Source organism: Battus philenor, unplaced genomic scaffold (genome assembly GCF_028537555.1).
Source record: "Battus philenor isolate CCGP_79_NKW_IND1 unplaced genomic scaffold, ilBatPhil1.0.hap1 SCAF_8, whole genome shotgun sequence".
In the NCBI taxonomy this organism is placed as follows: Eukaryota; Metazoa; Arthropoda; class Insecta; order Lepidoptera; family Papilionidae; genus Battus; species Battus philenor.
The window spans coordinates 4,303,036-4,322,862 of NW_027181748.1; the positions used below are offsets into that span (position 1 = coordinate 4,303,036).

General features: G+C 34.1%; 1 protein-coding gene across 3 annotated transcripts in view; it reads right to left on the minus strand.

The window, feature by feature from the left end:
• fwd (phosphatidylinositol 4-kinase beta fwd) overlaps positions 1–19,827 on the minus strand; it is an 88,988-nt gene that overhangs the window by 33,970 nt on the left and 35,191 nt on the right. The window contains exons 1-2 of one of the 3 annotated variants that reach the window (XM_068774894.1): positions 18,480–18,495; positions 16,335–16,392 (exon numbers count right to left, since the gene is read on the minus strand). The exons of 1 other annotated variant lie outside the window; for it this stretch is intronic. The gene's annotated coding sequence lies outside the window, so the exon portion shown is untranslated. Of the gene's footprint in view, positions 1–16,334; positions 16,393–18,479; positions 18,496–19,827 lie in introns of those variants that run through there. One more of the 3 variants, XM_068774893.1, reaches the window with a different exon arrangement.

Consider the following 19,827-nt stretch of genomic DNA (forward strand, 5'->3'; position numbering starts at 1 on the left):
CTATTTAACTTTATGTTATGGGTATATATTTATTTACACATATTGTGCAACACCAATGTCAAACTCTGTATATGTATTCTCTACTAGTCAACCCAGGGTGGTGCAAATGTAACACATATAAATGCAATACATATAAATTATGTCAAATTACTATATACCATATACTTAAATTGGAGGATATCTACATGACACTCTTTCGCAGGAGAGAGACGTAATATGCAAATAAAATTATGATAATTACACTGATTCTTCCGCCAATAGGTCTCACGACGTCTTTTCTAACTCATAACGGTTTGTTGACTCTCTAATTCCGGTGTTGAATTTATTTAATTAATGATAATTGCAGAATCGGACAACAGATAAAATTAACAACTGATAACTAAATAATGTATACAGGATCAGAAATAAGTGTAAAAGCGCCTTAGCAAGGTGAATGTATAGCTCATTTCCTGTTCAATGTACACTCTATTAAAAAAGTAATGGTTTCAGAAATAAAGATAACGTAATGATAACTATTGTAAGAAAAAGTGTTGACAAATTTTCTATTAATACTTATACCATTAATTAATATATTTAATTTTACATTAATTAATTTTTATTTACCATCCATCCCTGCAAACTTTTTACTGCCAGAAGTTATTAGTCTGTGGCAATTCAGTTCAAGAGAAATGTTCCCGAGTGATCACTTTATAAATCAAAATTGTAACTTTTATAATATTCCATTACCGACGTTCTAATAGAAAATATTTATACAATGAGTAAATATCAATGTTTCTCATCATAATGTAGACTAATGACATTGTAAATAATAAATAAGAAATGCAGTCTACAAACAAATAAAACTTTCGATTTAATTAGTATCGAATCTATAAGAGAATAATAAAAACAATATCGTATAACCGAAGCTATAATTCAAATTGGGTTCGATGAATAAGACAAATCACGACCGCATCTAAAACCAGATGTACGTGTCATAGAGTCTATCACATTTATCCCATTCAATACGGTCTAAGTGAATAAGCACCGCTTTCATTGCAATTTTGAACGGTTCGTTACTTATGAATGAAAGCGTTCAATTTTTATCTTTATTGTAATGGTAGTCAATACATATTCGTTTGCGTGATTTCGGCAAACCTTCGCATGTAAGACACGTGTCTAGCCACTGAACGAAATGTAATTTAATAAAGCGTAATCACGATGTATTTACTTGTACTAAGGCTTCTTTGAGGTCTGATAAATTTGGACGATGTTTAAAAAGATTACCTGACTTGGTCTTAATACTCGTAATTGGGTCACGATCCTTTAATTGTCCCCAATTAGTCCTTTGACGACATCGCACGAATTTTGTTACGTTCGTTATTATCACGTTTAAAGAAACAGTTGAAAAGGTGACCTAGATTCCAAGGTCGACGATTATTTATTTTAGTCTACACGACATACTAATCATGGAGATGGTAGACGCGGCGGGGATAGGCCCCCTTCACTAGGACCCACGACATAGTTAAGGATTGTGGAGATCTTGGGGGAAAGCCTATTCCTTTTAGTGAGGTTTCGGCTGATATGATGATGGTGTATTTTGTTTTGATTTGATGATGCAGAAACTATCAAACAAGTTTCAAGTAAAAAAGAAACCACAAATGTGTTAAAATAGATAGTAAATGAGAATGCAAAAGAAATTGTGAAATTTATTATATTTAAAATCAAATGGAATTTATTTCACGAAATATTTATATTTTTTGTACATAAATAATTTTAGAAATCTCGTTTGTCGACACTAAATTATGTTAATAATTTTAGAAAGAATGTTTTCATCTTTAAATATATGAATATATGCATAAATAGAAAATTATTTATTTTGTTAAATATACGATATACGGGTGATACAGGGTAAGGTGACAAATGTAAACGATTTAAAGGGATGAAGATATAGATTATTTGCTTTCAATTAACGTAAAACACGCCCTAACCACAAATCAATGGTTTTAGAATAATTAATAAATAACCTGATAATAATATAGTAAGAAAAAGCGTTACCAAAAATTCGGATTATGACATATTTATTTAATTATTATTTGCGATTATTGCTATATATTGATTGGAAATAGATATGAAAGCTTTAAAGCTTTTTACAAATGAGCTAAACTTGCAAATATTTAAAGCTTTTACTACACTACAACCCAATCAACTTGCATTGTAATACGACGCCGGCGACGATATTAAATTTGTAATAAAACAAACAACTATTTCATTTTACGAAGGTGTGTTTCTCTCACATAACTAATCTGCTGGGTATATCATATGGACATTGAATATACCATGATAAAGCACATTACTTGCAAAAAAAAAAAAAACATTCATGTTTGAACTGCATCCAAAGCTAACGGAAAACAAGCTCCCATATCAGTGCAGAGTGATCTCATCACATCGTCGATGTCAAAACCAGTTCCGTAATGGAAACAAGCGCTCGCCTACACTAAAGCGTCTGTTAAACTTGATAAATTGATAAATAGCAGTCCGTTGATCAATTTTAAAATAAGAAGTGTAGTACCTAGAAGCGTGATGATGTTCGCTTCGATTTACATAATCTTCGTTTATACAGTAGTTTTTTGCTTGAAAGTTGTGTCAAGCCAGATAAATTATTGTTTATAAGTGATACGGTAACTCGTGTTGGGGTCAAAAGGTTCTCGAGTAGCGATGACGAGTCGGTAGAGCGGCGTGGGTAGGCCGGCCATCAATAGGTGAACTGATGGCACAGTCAAGATCGCGGAAGGTCGTTGGATGCGGGAAGCACAACACCCGGTTTTCCTGGCGACCTTTGGGGGGGGGCCTATGCCATGCAGTAGACGTCTATCAACTGACACTAATGATGATGACACTACCACTCAAATCTTCGATGCTTGACAAGTTTTTGTCAAACCATTGCACCCTAAAGCCTCTCGGCAAACGTTCCCCATCTAATTTTAAAATGCTTTATTCGATGTTATGCAAAAGTTTATGCTATAGAGAGATGTTCAGGTTCACACATGAAATCATCTGTGTAGTGTCCAAAGCATCTCGTAGAGGGAAATATGTCTGGAGAATGTAAGGTGGGCCTTGCCATATCCTCGACGAACACGACTGGTCTGTCTTGTTACAGACAATAAAAAAGGCCCAATAATTTCATCAACATAGAAGCGCTCAGAACTGAATACAGCGTCGCTTACGGTGTGTTACCCGCCGCGATTGTATTTAAATCTATTGGTAGAAAAGACACCATCGTTAAAGTTTTCCAACAGTGTTTTATAATAATGGTAAATACATAACCAGGTCATAAACCTATAACCTTTTCCTAGTGGACTTTCGAGGGAACATTTTAACATTATTTAAAAGGTAATTTAAAGTCAGAGCCATAAATTTAGATTTATAGTTGAGTCCGCGGCAACAATTCTGCGGAGTTCCGGCGGCATCCACACATGTGTAATAAACAATGTGACTGAATAATTTATCATATTTTTTTTAAGTCTTCGTGTAAATTTTCAAAAACATAGTAGACCTACTGAACTATTGAGTCGGAATGTTATGCGCGTATTAAGTGACCATTTAAGCCGAGGTTTCACTTGGGGTTTCCGGCGACCTAAGTGTTCGGTGACCTCCCTGTAATATTACATGTGATGTAAAAGACCGAGATAAGGTTTCCAAGGGAGCCTTCGACTTATGCTACAAAAACTAAGTTTAGGCTAAACGCCTTCAGTACTCTGTCGCGTGTAAGCTTGTATATAGAAATATATCAACTGTATACTGACCGAAAAAATAATCTGAAACGATCTACTTATACTAAAACACCTAACATTCATTTCAGTAATTACTTCGTGTAGAAGCCCATACCTTTTATAATTCAAAGATGACCCATAGCGTGGTTCGATGTACTCTCGTACCATTTACCGTTCAATCAACTAAGTAAACCAAAATTAATTTCAAATTTCCATTAAACAGAACTCCCGAAGAATAAAGGGCGGCAAAGTACACAAAGGGACAAAGTAATTTGTTTACGAGGGCTACGGATTATTTACGTTAAAATGTAAACTCAATTAATCAAAGAAAAAATCTGTCACGGGTCAATTGATAATAAGGTTAATGTACTGAGGTTGAAAAGGATTAGACGGTGTTAGCGTGAAAAATTTGTTTACCCTTCTTGCCCGTTCTTTCGTTTTAAATCTATTTTTTACTTCTAAAATTTTAGTAAAAATTAATTAATTCAAAGATGGAATACGTCTCTTATTGACACCAAAATGTGTGTATCATCTTTTCGGAAAATAAATGCTTCAACCCTAAGAAGAACAGTCGAAAGAAACTCAGCGCGACTATATATATTTAAAATAATATATAATTACATATTTCATTACCAATAGCCTAGAGGCGGATATATCATTCCCAACGTAAGCTATTTCATTAACAGTGTCCATCATGGGCATACAAATGGTCTTTGAATTTTTCGAAATGATTTGTTACATTTTCATAAAAGTAAAATGAACAACGCTATAGTCTGAAGTAAGTAATCGAAATATACCAATGTCGATAGTAATAATCAATTTGATGTAAGACATCGTATATTAATGAATATTTTTATTTCAGTACACCTACGGAGACTTTCATTTCTCTAGGTCGGCACACGTTTAAAGGACAGACGTGCGACGAATCAATTACGAATGATTTGGAAACAGAAGTTACAATTGTGCAAAATGGCAACCATCAATACAAACAAATAGCTTAGGTCATACGTCGGCGCTGAATTTATGGAACTTTCCAGTCGAATTGCTTATAGTTAAACTAATGCGTACGTCACAGTTAGAAGCAGTTTTTATTCAGAACGCGTTTACCTCTAGCTAGGAAAAAAATATTACTAAATGAATTTTTCAAAATTATAATTTACAATTGATGTATTTATAAATATTTAATACTTTCTCGAATATCCTCGAAGCTTTGCTGCGAGATCAGATCAGAAATGAGAAGATAAGCAGAAGAATCAAAGTCACCGACGTAGCTCCAAGATTTGCTCGTCTGAAGTGGCAATGGGCACGTGCATATCGACCGTGATCGAAAGTTCTAGAACGGTGACCACGTGTCCATGAACACGTGTGGGTAGGCATCCTTACTAGAAAACTTGATATTACTTAAGGTTGCAGGAAGTTGCGTCTATCTTTGGGAAAGACTTATGCCTAACAGCGGGCATCTATCGGCTGTTATCTATGATGAATATATTTGATATTTTTATAAAATTAATTATCACTTCGAGCTTCAGTTGAAACTAGCACTACGTAAACCAATTTGGAGTTTGAAAACAAGGCTTAAAATATTTATTAAAAAAATCTAGTAACAGAATCATGAACATAATAAAAATAATGATTTTACACTAAAGGACCATCGCTGACGAACGTTTTTGTAAGTTTTTTTTTATTAAAAAGTATTTCTGCTTCTTATTGCAAAACAAACTATCGTAGCGTATTCAATTACAAAGTTAACCTTTGTTTTTTTTTTCATTTGCAAAGCCACTGACGTATGTTATCTTTTTAACATTAACTGATATTAAATTTTGAGAATTAGTTAATACTAGTTTCATCCAAGGTATTTGATAAAATTTAGTTTCAATTAAGGAAAACGCGTTCTAATGAAAAACTGGCTTTAACTGTAACAAATTTGTAAATATATGACGTAATTTCTTACTGTTTAAATTCAGACTGAGACTAATTACGCACAAGCTATGTGATAATACACACATTTAAATGACGTTACTCGCAGGAAATCAATTAGTATGTCTAATAATGAAAATATAAACTTAAATTAATTTTGTAACTTTGTATCAAAGTGCGTAAGTTTTTAGTTTGAAATTACTTAGCATTATACATTCCAATTATTTTATTATCTTAATTTCTCGGCTAATCAATTTTACCAATTACATTCCAATTACTTTTTAGTTAATTTACATCAATTGAATTACCTTGATTCAAATAGGCATTTGCTTTTGAATTTTCAGTTAAATTTAAAATTACACTGACACCAGTTTGGAATGCTCATCTACTGACAGGAGCCAAATATTACAACGTTTGATGTACACATTATATCAGTGTTTCCCAACATGGAGCCCACGCTCCACAGCGGAGTAATTTGTTTGTTGAGGGGGCAATTCCAAAATGGACTGAACGCGAGTTTAACCCTTTCGCTTTAGTATAAAAATTATGTATGTTACATGGGGGGCGTAAAAATTTTAGAAAGGCTAAGGTGTGGCATGGCACAAGGTTTGAAACACTGCATTATGATAATTGTTATGGATATTGGTAACTTTTGGACCAAGTAAAAGCTCTTAAATGCTGTAATAAGGTTTATTCTATGACATGTCATTTAATTTAAAATTAAAACATAAGAAAACAAAGGTCTAAGATAATTTGTGGAGTAGCAGTAATTATAGATAAGAAATTAAAGGATAATATGCAAAAAAATTAAACGTAGAAAGCGAGCTCAGTTCACTTAAATATTAATTGTAAATTCATTTACAAAATAAAAATGTATAATGTACGAGTAAAGTTGTTCTATAACAACAAGGGCCTTTTAGTGATTGTGATTAAAATATTTCGAAATGATTGTTTAATTTCAATTCATAGAAATATAAAAAAGACATGAAAGGGCCGTTCTACGTTTGAAAACAACAACAAAAGAAAAAAAAATTCCTAACGGTGCGACTACAATTTCTGTTGTTGCAGCAAAAAATATGTAGGTTTGGAGTGAACGCGAAACGGTCGGCGGACAGCAGCTGCTGGAGAGATCAAGCCGCCATTGGTCCGGGCAGTGCAGCGCATCTGTCGGATCGATTCCGCGCCCGAGATAACGATGCAGCCAGATGAGGGCAACGGGGAAGCGAGCCCCGCCATCTGCTATTTACATAAATCATTTATATAAATAAAAAGCAATATCTCATTTTATTTAAAAGTATACGTTATGATTCGTTACAAGTGCAAAGGCTTAATCGTAAATGTATTGTTCGCTTGTCAGTAAAAAGCCTTTTACATTTATTTACAATCATACTATACAATGTTCACTCTAAAACACTATTAGAATTCCACAAGCCAACAACTTCTCGCCGTACAAAGTCTGCTGCCGTGACAGATAATAAACAATAATTCATTTTAATATGTAGTGATAAGAATTTTAAACACTCTTTCTTAGTTTGTTATCATTATCTTTTTTGTTATTTATGAAAGCATTGATTTTTATATAGGGTGTAGTATATATTAATTTAGGGGAAACGACCTATACATTCACCCGTATAAAAAGATAATAGATTTAAGCGCAAGCTACAACAAGCGGATACGAAGAACGCACTTAGAGAAGGTATCATAGTCACACACAGCTTCTTAAGTTACCAGTTAAAAAATTGTTAACACAGTGGTTAACTAAGACCAAAAATAAATTTGGCCCGCGTGGGGCAGGCAGGCAGCAAGTTTCAGATGATAATAATTATTCATATCATAATTATACAGCCTAAATCATATTTGAGTAAATATATTGAAAATGAGAAGAGAACCTGAGAAAGTATATACATGACATATTTACGACAGTTATGTTTGTAACGTTATTTCTTAAACGTACGAAAGTAGATAACTCCGAGACAGCCGATGATGACGTTCTTACTAGAAGACTCTAACACCCATTCATTCCATGGAGCATTCGCCCAGGCGATGTAAGAGCTCGGCCGCCTCTCTATCTGATGAAATTCAAGTATGGAAACCGCGCTAGCTTCCCAATCGGGTAATAAAGTACGTAGCGGCCGAGCCCGCAGCTCTTTGTATCCCCTAGCTTCGCTACTTGAAAAGTAAATGGGACAGCAGTATAAGCCCGGTTAAAAGAATTGAGGATCGGTCCCGGAAGATCTTTGCGCCGAAATGATACACTGATTTGAGTGACAACCTAAGCCGAGAGTTCCCTGCTGCTTGGTTAGTCCATGCGTTCGCCCAAGTGATCTAAGAGCTCGGCCGCCTTTCTATCTGATAGCGTTTTGAGGGAGCCATCGAGCTTGACTAAGAAACCAATGGATTATTTAAATGATAACAGGTAAACGCAGAAGGTATGTCCAGCACGAGCAGGCACATTGAACGCATATCCAAGCGGTTATGGTTCGTACAATCAGTGAAGCAACCCTAAGTGCATTCCTAGCAATAAAGGCGGTACGATAACACGAACAATAGCGCACTGCATTATCGCTGCCGTGAGCGTAGCGAGGCGGCAGGGAAACAATGCAGTTATAAAACTATGATATTGTAATATTCATTGTATACATTACACGTGCGCCGGTGCAACTAATGGCTCTGTACCGATCAACTGACAACGTATTAATACATAATGAAAATTAAATTATATTTTCTCAAAGCGTTTCATTCCGTGTAATAATTAATGCTTTGGGTATCTTTTTGTCAGAAAACAGCAAATACTCTGATTCCTCACGGAGTCTGCATTATTATTAAATAAATATTATGAACATTTACTTTCAAGTTATATACAAACAAACAACAGTTACCGACATAGTAGGCGTATTGACAATTTAAAATGGCCGCCGGGACCTTCAGGTTCTGGAGTACCACGCTTCATATAAAACCCTAATAAAGAAATTAAGTTTACAATAACCAGTTGAAGGTATACTTTCGAATTCAAAAATTGCAAATAGACTTGATTTTTATTTCATTTTTGCCCACCTACAAATTTCAAACAAATTAAACTTAGTCATGAATATTACCATGACTTGAATAAAATCCTCTTTACACAAACCTTCTTACCAGGACATTAAATAAGCATTAAAATGATCTGGTCGACAATTTTACATGAGCGCTGGCAAAACAATGAATTGTATCGCATTACAACATCGTATTAAGTCATACAAACGTTACGAACAGAGGTCGAGCCTGGGATCGACATTGGCAAAGGCCGAACTAGAGCCCTGGCCACTTGAGCGAGTGAACCGTGCCATTATTTAAATACTACGCTATCTAATCTCATTACACATAAAGGCCTCCAGCTTGGAACCACAACCCACTATCGTTCTTGAGCCAATTCGCTAAATGCCACTTAAATTTAGCGATGACACAATAACACAATGAAACAATGCTGATTAAAAAACCGAATTATTTTGGTAAGTGGAAAAAATCTTTGATCGCTCGTTACTCTGACCTTAGTATCAGATATTAAATTGTACGTGCGTGTTGCAACACATATTCTTATCTCGATCGAGCTTTAGTGAAAATTCGGCGAGGGTTATAACTGAGGATTTACTTTGTATGTACAAAGTACGTAATAGGTAAAGTGTAAGTAAAATGTATTATTCCACACTCTCCTCCCCCTCCGGGTTTTCACAGATGCAGGTCTACGCTTAGGCTAGGCCTACGCTTCTGATGAGTATCACAGCGCTTTTGAGCTTCAGCTCTTGCAGAGGAGCATCGAACAGATGACCGTTGAGTCCTTAAGGTTCTGAAGTGAAAACCACAGACCGTTAAGGGCGACGTAGAACGTCCACACGCGAGATGGACAGATAATCTCGTTAAGGTTATTAAAAAATTAGATTCAGCCCGCTTTTAACCGGCCTTATAGAAATCTATGGGGGAGGCCTATACTTGGAAAGATTAACTTAGTTAAACTATAACATTTTCCTATCGATAAATGTTTTTATTCAATTTATGCTGTGTTCATGTTGTATATGTAAGATAACGAAGATCATCTTATTAAACTAATCATTTAATGTAACAATAGCATGACTGGTATACTAGACTATAACTGTAGACATCTTGTTTAAATTTTTGAATATAATATTAAAATTATTATTTGGTATATTTCGCATGCCTAGTAATAATATGGCAAGACTATACATAAACATAACAAAAATATATTTGTTTTCATTTGAGGAGTTGATAAATATTTATTATTTCGAATATAAGCCTACCACTGTTGACACTTGTACATGTTTAAGTCATTACTGAAGTAAAAGATATACGTTTAAGTGAGCAGTGGTAGCCAAGCGTTGGAGGATCGTAGGTCGCGTATTCGATTTTCGGAATATACTTCACACTGTTCATTCCCTCTGGTCACAAACAAGTTTACAGAGGATGAGAGATATCTTTATGATTGGCATATGCCTTGCAGTGGTGCATCTTTGGGCAGAAACGACGATAGATTTACATACACCCAACAATCTTTTACGGGCTTGTTTCATATCCGCAGAATAGAGATAAAAATGAATAATAGAACAATATTTTTTTCACATCTATAATTAATATTAACTATATAAAGTAATTTACCTGAGAACCGCCGCCAAACCTTTTTATGTAATTTGTCAATACCGTCTAAGATACAAGAATATAAATTAACATTACGCTTAACTAATGTATAGTACACACAATGCAATGGATATGTAAACAGTGCACGTGTAAATATATAACCTGACCACACATTTCACTTTGAAGCTAAGTTTTATCGCGTACGAAAACGTCCGTTTCCTCTCGTCGGTGTAATGGGCAATTAGATTACTTCCTTCGAGCACAATGGTATGTAAAAACCAACTGTCACGGCTGGGGGAGCGGTAATTATGAATGACATGGGGTGACGTGACATGTTTCGTCAAAGCACAAAGAATAAATTGAGAGCGGTAAAGAACACCAAATAAATGAGCATAATAAATTAACTTTGAAAATAATGTGCTATTTTTAACAGCTAACGAGACATTACGTTTTCATTTACTTTTAATTAATTTAAAAGCCAGTGAACACGCAACCGAAATTAATTGGGATTCATTAAATATATATCGTTCGTTGTGCAGTGGTACTATTTTTTATATATATATAAAAGAAAGCGACGGGACAAGTAGGGCATTCAAGTGATGGCTAGTGATAAGGCCCGCACGTAATATCGTCATAGATTTTGTTATTATCCGGCCCTTCACATCAGCCCTCATTGGTTTAAGAGATGAAAATGATTTTAAATATTTTGTTACGTGATTGTGACCATATTTGTGTATTGGGTGGTTTGTATAGAGACAACTCTAAAAGAAAAGTTAAAAAACATAATTCCATTTACAATTTTACACCAAATAAAAACAAAGTGCAATTTAAAAAATAGTAACGGATAAAGTAATAAAGAACCATAAAGGAAGACCTTCGTAAGCGTATAGAGGCTTTCGAAATGTGGACATATAGACGCATGCTGTCCATAAGCTGGACTAAGAAGGTGACCAACGTCGAAGTTCTGAAACGAATCGGCCATATACGCGCACTAATGCTCACAGTAAAACGAAGGAAAATCGCTTACTTGGGACACGTTCTTCGACACCAACGATACAATCTCCTTCAACTTATCATGATGGGAAAGGTCGCTGGTAAAAGGAAGGTTGGTAGGAGAAAGAAGTCGTGGCTTCGTAACATTGGAGAGTGGACCGGAATCGCCAGCGCTGCTGAGCTATTACGCAGAACTAAAAATAAGGAAGAGAGCAGAAAGCTGATAGCCAACCTCCACTAGTTGGAGAGGCACTTCAAGAAGAAGAATAAAAAACCCGTTACATTGCTCGTTCACTTAACAACGGACCGCGGCGGTTTCATCGCTCATGAAAGTTATCACGGGCACCACGTCCAATGTTATTACGAAGGTATAAGATATACCCTTCACACTGACCGAACCAAACATTGCCTTTTGTTTCAAGAGAAAAACAAGTTTATAATACTGACAATTCGTTCATTGTAACGGAATATTTATTTCAGAATGTTTTACATGAATTTAATTTTTGTAACTTATAAATAGTGTTTATACATATATATACAAGTTTAGTCAGAGGTGTGATTTACTATATCCAAAAATCAGTCGTTTCATAAATTATAAATAATGTAATATACAAAAAAAATCAAAATTTGGTTAAACTAAAATTATTGATATTTACTATCTGTCTTCGCAGACTTTGTACTGAAAGAAGCTATAGGCCTGTTTCGTTCCTATACAAATGTAATATATTAGAATGATCATTTTATATAGAGATGATAGGAAATAAGTTTAAAAGCTTTCAAGCCTTTTCTAACAAATGAGCTACTACTAAAATTATTTTATCTATTTATTTATATATTTGCGTAAAGTTTAGAGGAAGAGTCCTAAGGAGAATAAAAATGTGAGTAAAAGATATCGGATGTCAATTAAGTCAAAAAAGGGTATGTATCGTGTGAGCGTGAATTCTAATCACCGCTAGAGATATTTGCGCCGAGCGATGGCACGGGGGCGGACGCGATTGACAAGACACACATGAGGTATTTGAGAACAAACGGCTTGACGTTTGTCTACTTATCTCGTCATACCTCTCACATACCTCAGGAGGTGAATAGCATTTTTACGCACACTGTACCATAAAACATTGCAATGAAATCATGCAATAATTATCGCATTAGTAAAGTACTGCAGTGTACGAAATTTGATCAAAAGACTTTATCAATTTCATTTAATTTATGTAATGAAAGACATTTTATAGTACAAAAAATGTTATGTCAAAAATAACAATTGGTAATATTTGAAATACCACAACATACGACATGGTCAGGGCTTTGAGAAAGCGTTAGGTGCCCACAATGCAAAACTTTGCCTATGCCTTGCAATGAGCATCTACTGGGGTGAAAAGAAGACGATTATTTTTAAATTTTAAAAAACATACATGTCGTTAACATGCATATTTTAAAGCTCACCTCGCCTAATAAATAGACGTATTCGTTATCAATTAAAATTCGTTCAATATTCATTCATATTACCGATGTCAATGCCAGAAAATACCTAAAAAGTTAAACGACATAGAATATATTGGTTGGCCATAAATCGTTCAATATTTGAATTGAAGTAACTTTATCAGCGTGGTTGAACTAAGTTCATATTTGTACAGACCCGGGCATAAATCTTGTCGATTCAAAGTGAATTCGGAAGCGGAAATCGTACAAAGGGCTATTAATCAAATGGGTTATTGAGTATTTGAACGTGACATACAGATATGGTGAAGCAATTTACGTTAATAATAAAAGAAAAGGTTCGTCATATACGTCTGTTTATATTTCTTTTTTAATCCGACAGAATTGCGATTAAAATTAAAAATTTATATTAATTCTTAAATTAGGCTTTTGTTTTAACACTGCAACCAAAAATGAGTCAATACAATAACTTTACGAATGTAGATCAAAACCATTTACTTAATTTTTGATAACGATTTAAAAAATATATATATTTATTTAAAATGTTATACGGTAGTTTGAGAAATAATTCAATTATATTAATTGAACTTTTAAACAAACGGATACAACTACAGTTTATGTTAAAAAACAAATAATCAATATAATTATTTTCGGTCAACGTCTAACGATAATAGCATTGAAGGCGCGCCAACGACATATGCCTGATTATTGAGAGTTTGTCATTATAACGAAAGTACATAAAAAATTGTTCACTATTTTGAATATGAAAATTAACCATATAACGTTGGTATCGACAATTCTATTAAAGTCGACACTGAACTACAATAAGTAAAGCAAACATTTGCCTCTCTGAAAATTAACATTTATCTTTTCAATGTGGACGTGATTGGACAGAGTTTATTCTTTTCTCGTACTTTGTACTTTGTCTATAATAATCACCAGTACATTCTTATCGGAGCACACAAGTTTTATCTTAGTTTACGACGATGAAGTGATTAAATATATAAAATACATATTCTATCCAAGTTTATGAATATTTCGTAATAAAGAAATCTCATTCTTGGTCGTTTTCTAATGACAGTTTTGTAGCCAATCATGACAGTCTCCGCTAACATTTTTCTTCAGTCTTTACTGTATGCAAACAATCAGTTTTAAAGAGCCGTACTCATAACAACCTGTATTATAACTATTCAGGTGCAAGTAATTACTGCGTTACTTTGTTTATGCAGAAATTGGCGATTAAACGTAATCAATATTAAATGCATAACATTGTTAGTTGATTTAATTATAAACATATAACAGCAACCGACTGAGCCGAGGTGAATCGACTGTGCTTGAATCACAGTGCTAAATGCATATCAATTGAGTTCAAACAGAGCTTTTAATCGGTAATCTTCGTATCTAGTCAATCTAATAGCTTGACAGCCTTCCATACCGATAGTTACAATAAAGAGAACCTCCAATGTTCTGTCAGAATAAACTCGAAGCTGTTCCAGCGCGTTAAAAACATAGTCCATCCACAAAAAATTAATCAGATATTGGCTTGGCAACAATGATATACTGATCTGTCAGGTGGACGGAACAATCATAGCGTCATGACATCTCAGTGTCTTAAAAAAAAAAATATTTATATCGCCACACTACTACTGGATTGGATTACGTTTCGAAATTCGTAGTTTATATGACAATTTTTTTAAGAACATCTAAGTGTTTGGCAAATTGTAGTACCTTCAGGTTAAATGTACAAAACAGACAGCACACATTGGACACGAAGGCAAGTAGCCAACTGGTACAATTAGAAATCTATTGGGAAGGTATAGACCGTCGTAGAAACAACGTCGGTAGTGTTTTTAAAAGTCAGTATTATGTTTTACCAACACCACTAACATTATTTTGATGAATAGAACAATACTTTTAAATTCGATCTAATGGTTTAAGCTACAATTCTCTTCTTTATGCCATTAGCGCATCGTTATTTATAACCGCCAACAAGACTTACAAATATTTGTCCACTAACAACGTTTACTTTTTAACAAACAGTTATTTCGAAATTGTATGTTTTTACCTCACAATAATCGCAGTCACGTAGATATATAAGTTCCCTTCAGTAACATTTAAAACAGAGGATAACGTCATTTCAATAGTAAATTCATTTCGGGCGAGCTACCGTAATGACCTTGGTCCCGAGCGAGGCGCGCTAAACTCACCAAATTGACACATCCCTAATGGAATTAACGAACCCGAAACTGTATCGCATTTAGGTCCTTGGAGATAAATAAACCAAGATCTATGGCTATATTTTTTAAATTAACTATCTATAAATCAGTGTCATTATTTTCTATTTGCATATTACAACTAGAAATGATAATTAAGCTTGTTCCTTTCTCTATATTTCATAAAATTATTAATTTATTTTTTCACAATTGTGTACGATGATACACGACCATGTTATATCTCTGAATTATCTGCTAACAAATTAAAGATTTCCATTAAAGAAATAATCTGATTATTAGTGTTTTTATAAGTGATAATAACGCTTGGAAAAGTACTGCTTTATTGTTTTAAGGATTCTCTTTTCTATTATTTTATGTTCTTAAAACACGTACTCAAGTGGACAGTGCCAACGATCCTCTTTGCTTAATAATAAGAATAAGTGAATAAACGTAAACCAAAATGAAGTTCTTTTTCTGATTTTCAGGCAATAGACGCCCGTTGCTGGGCATGAGCCTACTTCCCAAAAGATCGCAACGATGACCGGCATGCATTGCCGACATCCGGCGACTTCTCGCGATCTTAATTATGTCGTCTGTCGCCCTAGTAGCGGGACTAATAAAGCCGTCTACTGGTTCATGATCGCCACTCGAGAACCTTTCAGCCACAACCGCCATCGGTTGCATGAGAGATGTCCCAACCTATTGCCACTTTAGACGGGTAATACTTAGAGCTATGTCGGTCATACAACACTCGTTTTTAATGAGCGGCCGATCGCTACCTAACCGCTACAAGCGTGGGCAAACCGTGGTTGGATCCGGATCCCTCTTCAGCTCGCCTGTGGTCCACGCTGCCGTCCCAACCCGAAGCACACTCCAGCTACACACCCCGTCAAAGCTCTTCCGCAAAAAGCCTTTACAACGTGCGAGCGTCCCCGTGCAACTGGTAGGCGCCCCACCATCTTTTAGTTTCTAGTTTTAAATCTAGTTCACGGACCCTTCCGCTCCGTGAACTCAGTACCGATAAAGCTGTAAAAGCCTTAGAGCTAACAGCATTAACATTTTCAGAAACAATACAATACAATATGTCGGTCATATTGGTTCTTCTGCCGATCTCCCCATTTCTGATTCCATTTCGCAACGAAACTCCAAGCACAGCCGTCTCAATTACTCTCTGACCGACCTTGAGGCTTCTAATGAGACCCGTTGTAAGTACCGCACTTCGGAGACATATGTGTCATCACCTATAACACATTGAAATTGTCGAACCAATTTCTTGTACAACTCTTAGTTTAATTCGTTTTTATTTACTTGCTTGACAAAGTTTTAACTTTAGGGTATTCGTAAATATCAAGTCAAAAAGTAACTTAAACACTTTCGGTGTTATATAAATTTTACTTACAAATTCTTGTTCTGCCGACTTAGATTCGTTGTAACTTGTAATGGCTCTCAAACTTTACCTGAAAAGAAATTGTATTAAATAAGTATTGCCGTACAATTACACATTGACGCGTGCATTTGATCTTATATTCAAAAATTGCATAGAAATTGAATAAAAATTGATGAATTTATGAAAATTAATCATTTACTGTCAGTATTTGTAACCTGCCCACCTGGGTGTCATTGTAGCCTATATTTTTGACACCAAATAGTAATACACATATACAATATAAAACTTGAAGGAGAAGAAAGGGGCGAGTTAATAGGCCATTTGTTGTCAATTATTGTACGGTAAACCCTATCCAAAATTTTTTTTGAGGAATAATAAATAATGTCATGCGTAAAAAGTGTTTGCAAAATGGGATTACTAAGTATATTATACCGTAATATGTATTATACTTTTTTTATTATTTTTGTATATATATTCTTGTGTATTATTGTATATATGTATTTTAAACGTGAACTATCCATTATTTATACTTCTACTGTTTTCATACTATAGTTGTCTGGAAGAATATGCCTCGTGTGATAAGACCGCCCATTGTACTTTTTTATTATTTTGAAACTACTTATATGCTTTCTAACGTATACAATAAAGAATATTAAATTAAAATAGATTACTAAATATTAAAATTGATTATTGTTTACTATCTCTCTGCATACTTAGTACTGCCGCAGAAGATATAGGCTTGTCGCATTCACAAGTGTCAATTTTATACAGGATAATTGGAAATAGCTGTGAAAACATCAAAGCTTTTTTGCAGACAAATGAGCTACACATTCACTCCTTTAAAGCGTTTACACTTATAAACAATCGTCCTGTATAACTGAACTATTGTTTAACCTCTTGTTTATCTTTTCTAATTTGTCGTTGCTAATGAAATAACTAGGCACATTATATTTCATATCGATGAACCCAAACGTAATGCTGAACACATTTTTATTATATCAGATACAGATACTGGATTTCAAAATCTGTAATTTTAAAATCCACACTTAAATAGATAACCACATTTAATCTTCTCTAACTTGAACACCAGGTGTGAAACGATGGCAAGGTTTTTTTCATCGCATTACCGCAGCTTGCGTCTACCTGCTCACAAATCGCAGTCACGGCAGCTGTTTACAACACGTGGCGTACTAAATAGATTTTTTTTTCAACTCATCAACTGCGCTTTGTCACTGAGCGGTTAATAATTGAGGAAGTCAAAAATATCTGTCGAGGCAGGTGTGTTTACTTTGCACGGTGGGATTTACAAGTGCCAAGGAGTATCAAATGTCACTTTTTTTTTAAATTAATGGTAAAAAAATCTTTAAGGGTTTTTATCTGTTTCTTGATATGGGTGATCAGGATCTGTCTTTTACAAATACATATATATTTTTACCCATACACCAATTAGTATTTAACTGTATCATAAGGTTACAGACCAAGGTCCGCTCCTTCATCTATAGCTTAAAAATTCTTTAATTTTCTTTATTAATTAATTAATTAACTTAAACACTATATTCTTAAATTTATGCTGTCTCTATTTATTAATAATTTTTAATAATAGTCATATTAACCTCTATGAAGCATATAATTATATTTCTAAATTATTTCTCTCTACTATACACAAGAAATAAGTTATTAAATATATAAAATTTTGAATTGTTCTCGTATAACAAAGAAACGCCTGGTGTTATTATATTTGTACTTTAAACATACTTTGAACCCCACGTGTCCCGTGAGCACCTATATCCTATACCTAGTAGCTTATTTCACTTCTACTTTATATTTGATAGTTATTTACAATTTTCTCGTAAAGTGTAATGTAGAGATTTCTTTGTGGTTGCCAAAGTACATCGGAACTAATGAATAATTTACAAGACCGAAACTCAGTACAATTTTGTTTATTTCTTACGTATGTTAATTTGCTTTTTTTGGATTTGGGCACTTTTTAAATAAATATATAATTTTTATTTTGCTATAATATATAGCGGGAAGCCGCTGGATGCGGGGATTTAAAGAAAGCCTTGCAGTAGGCTTCTATGGCCTAACATGTTAATGATGATATAATTTTTATTAAAATCTTGGAAAGAACGATGGTATAAAATACCACACACTTACATCCCTTCTCGCCTCCTTGAAATGTGAGAATTTCATATACGTTTAAAAATATCACATCAAACCGAAATGAAGTAATGTTTGCGAATTGTTCGATGCCTTGATTAATCAGGCGCCATTGTTATCCGCAGCGACGGCCTCGTTTAGAAAATAGACTAACTAGTAGTAGAAACTCAGCAACAAAACTTCAAATATTATGTGCTATATCGACATTAAAATTGATTTTCTACAATAAACTTTGTGAAAAATCAAGTATTTTGTACAAGCCACGTGTGGCTCATCGACGAGCCGTCTCTAGTAGAACTATTTAATCCATGGGGGTCACCCGTGAATCCAATGAAAAGTTTATCAGAAACCTTTCAAATAAACCTCAAAATTTAACTAACAAAGTAATGCACAGAAGTGGGCCGCGTAGCCCTGTCGCCTTTTGCTAAATCACTAAGGCGTTTTAACTCACTAATTATTATTTAGTGTATATATATAAAAAAAAAAGAATAATCGTATTTATTTACTTTAGAATTTAAATCTCAATTAGTAAAATTATGAATTAAAAAAATCCTTTTAAAACCTATATAAAGGTAAATCTTTTCGTGCTATTAACCGTATCTTGTTCATTATCTTAATATATCATTATCTGTTTAGGGGTCAAATCCGCTACCATAATGTTTTTTTCCTTCTGTTTGTAGTAATTAGTGAGTGCACTTAAGGGCGCTTTTTACGACCAAATATTCTCGTCGACCTCTGTACCACGGCCGATAACTTCACGAGCGACCTTGTGTAGAGCAACAGTTGCCGTTCAAATCCGACGAGGGGCGTATATGTAGTGCCACCATGTATTCAAATGGAAAATCCCCATAGTAATAACAATAAAATTGTCCCTAAATTATTTAAAAAAATATGACTAAGCGGTTTATTATTTGTTATTGATGTAATTAATAGGCTTTATACTTAATTACTTATTTATTTAACAGAATAATACACATTAGCAAAACCTTTTATAGCAGAGAGGGCGGCAAGGACGTTTAACAAAACAGTCAAACGTCATGACGTAGTGAGAAGTTGAGAACGCGGCAATTTCAAATTACTACAACACTCTCTCCAAATTACAGCGTTCCTCATTGTAAAGTGAAACAAATAATAGTAACTAACAAAAACAATAGGTTAAGTTACTTTATACATACATAGTATTACTAAACAAAGTATTACAGAATCAAGTTTTATAAGTACAGTTACATTTTCCTAATACCTAATTTACTTCTTAGATATTTAAATTTACTTTTACATAAGGGTTTAGTAAATATATCAGCCCTTTGTTCATTACTACTTATATACTTTAGATCAATATCTGTAC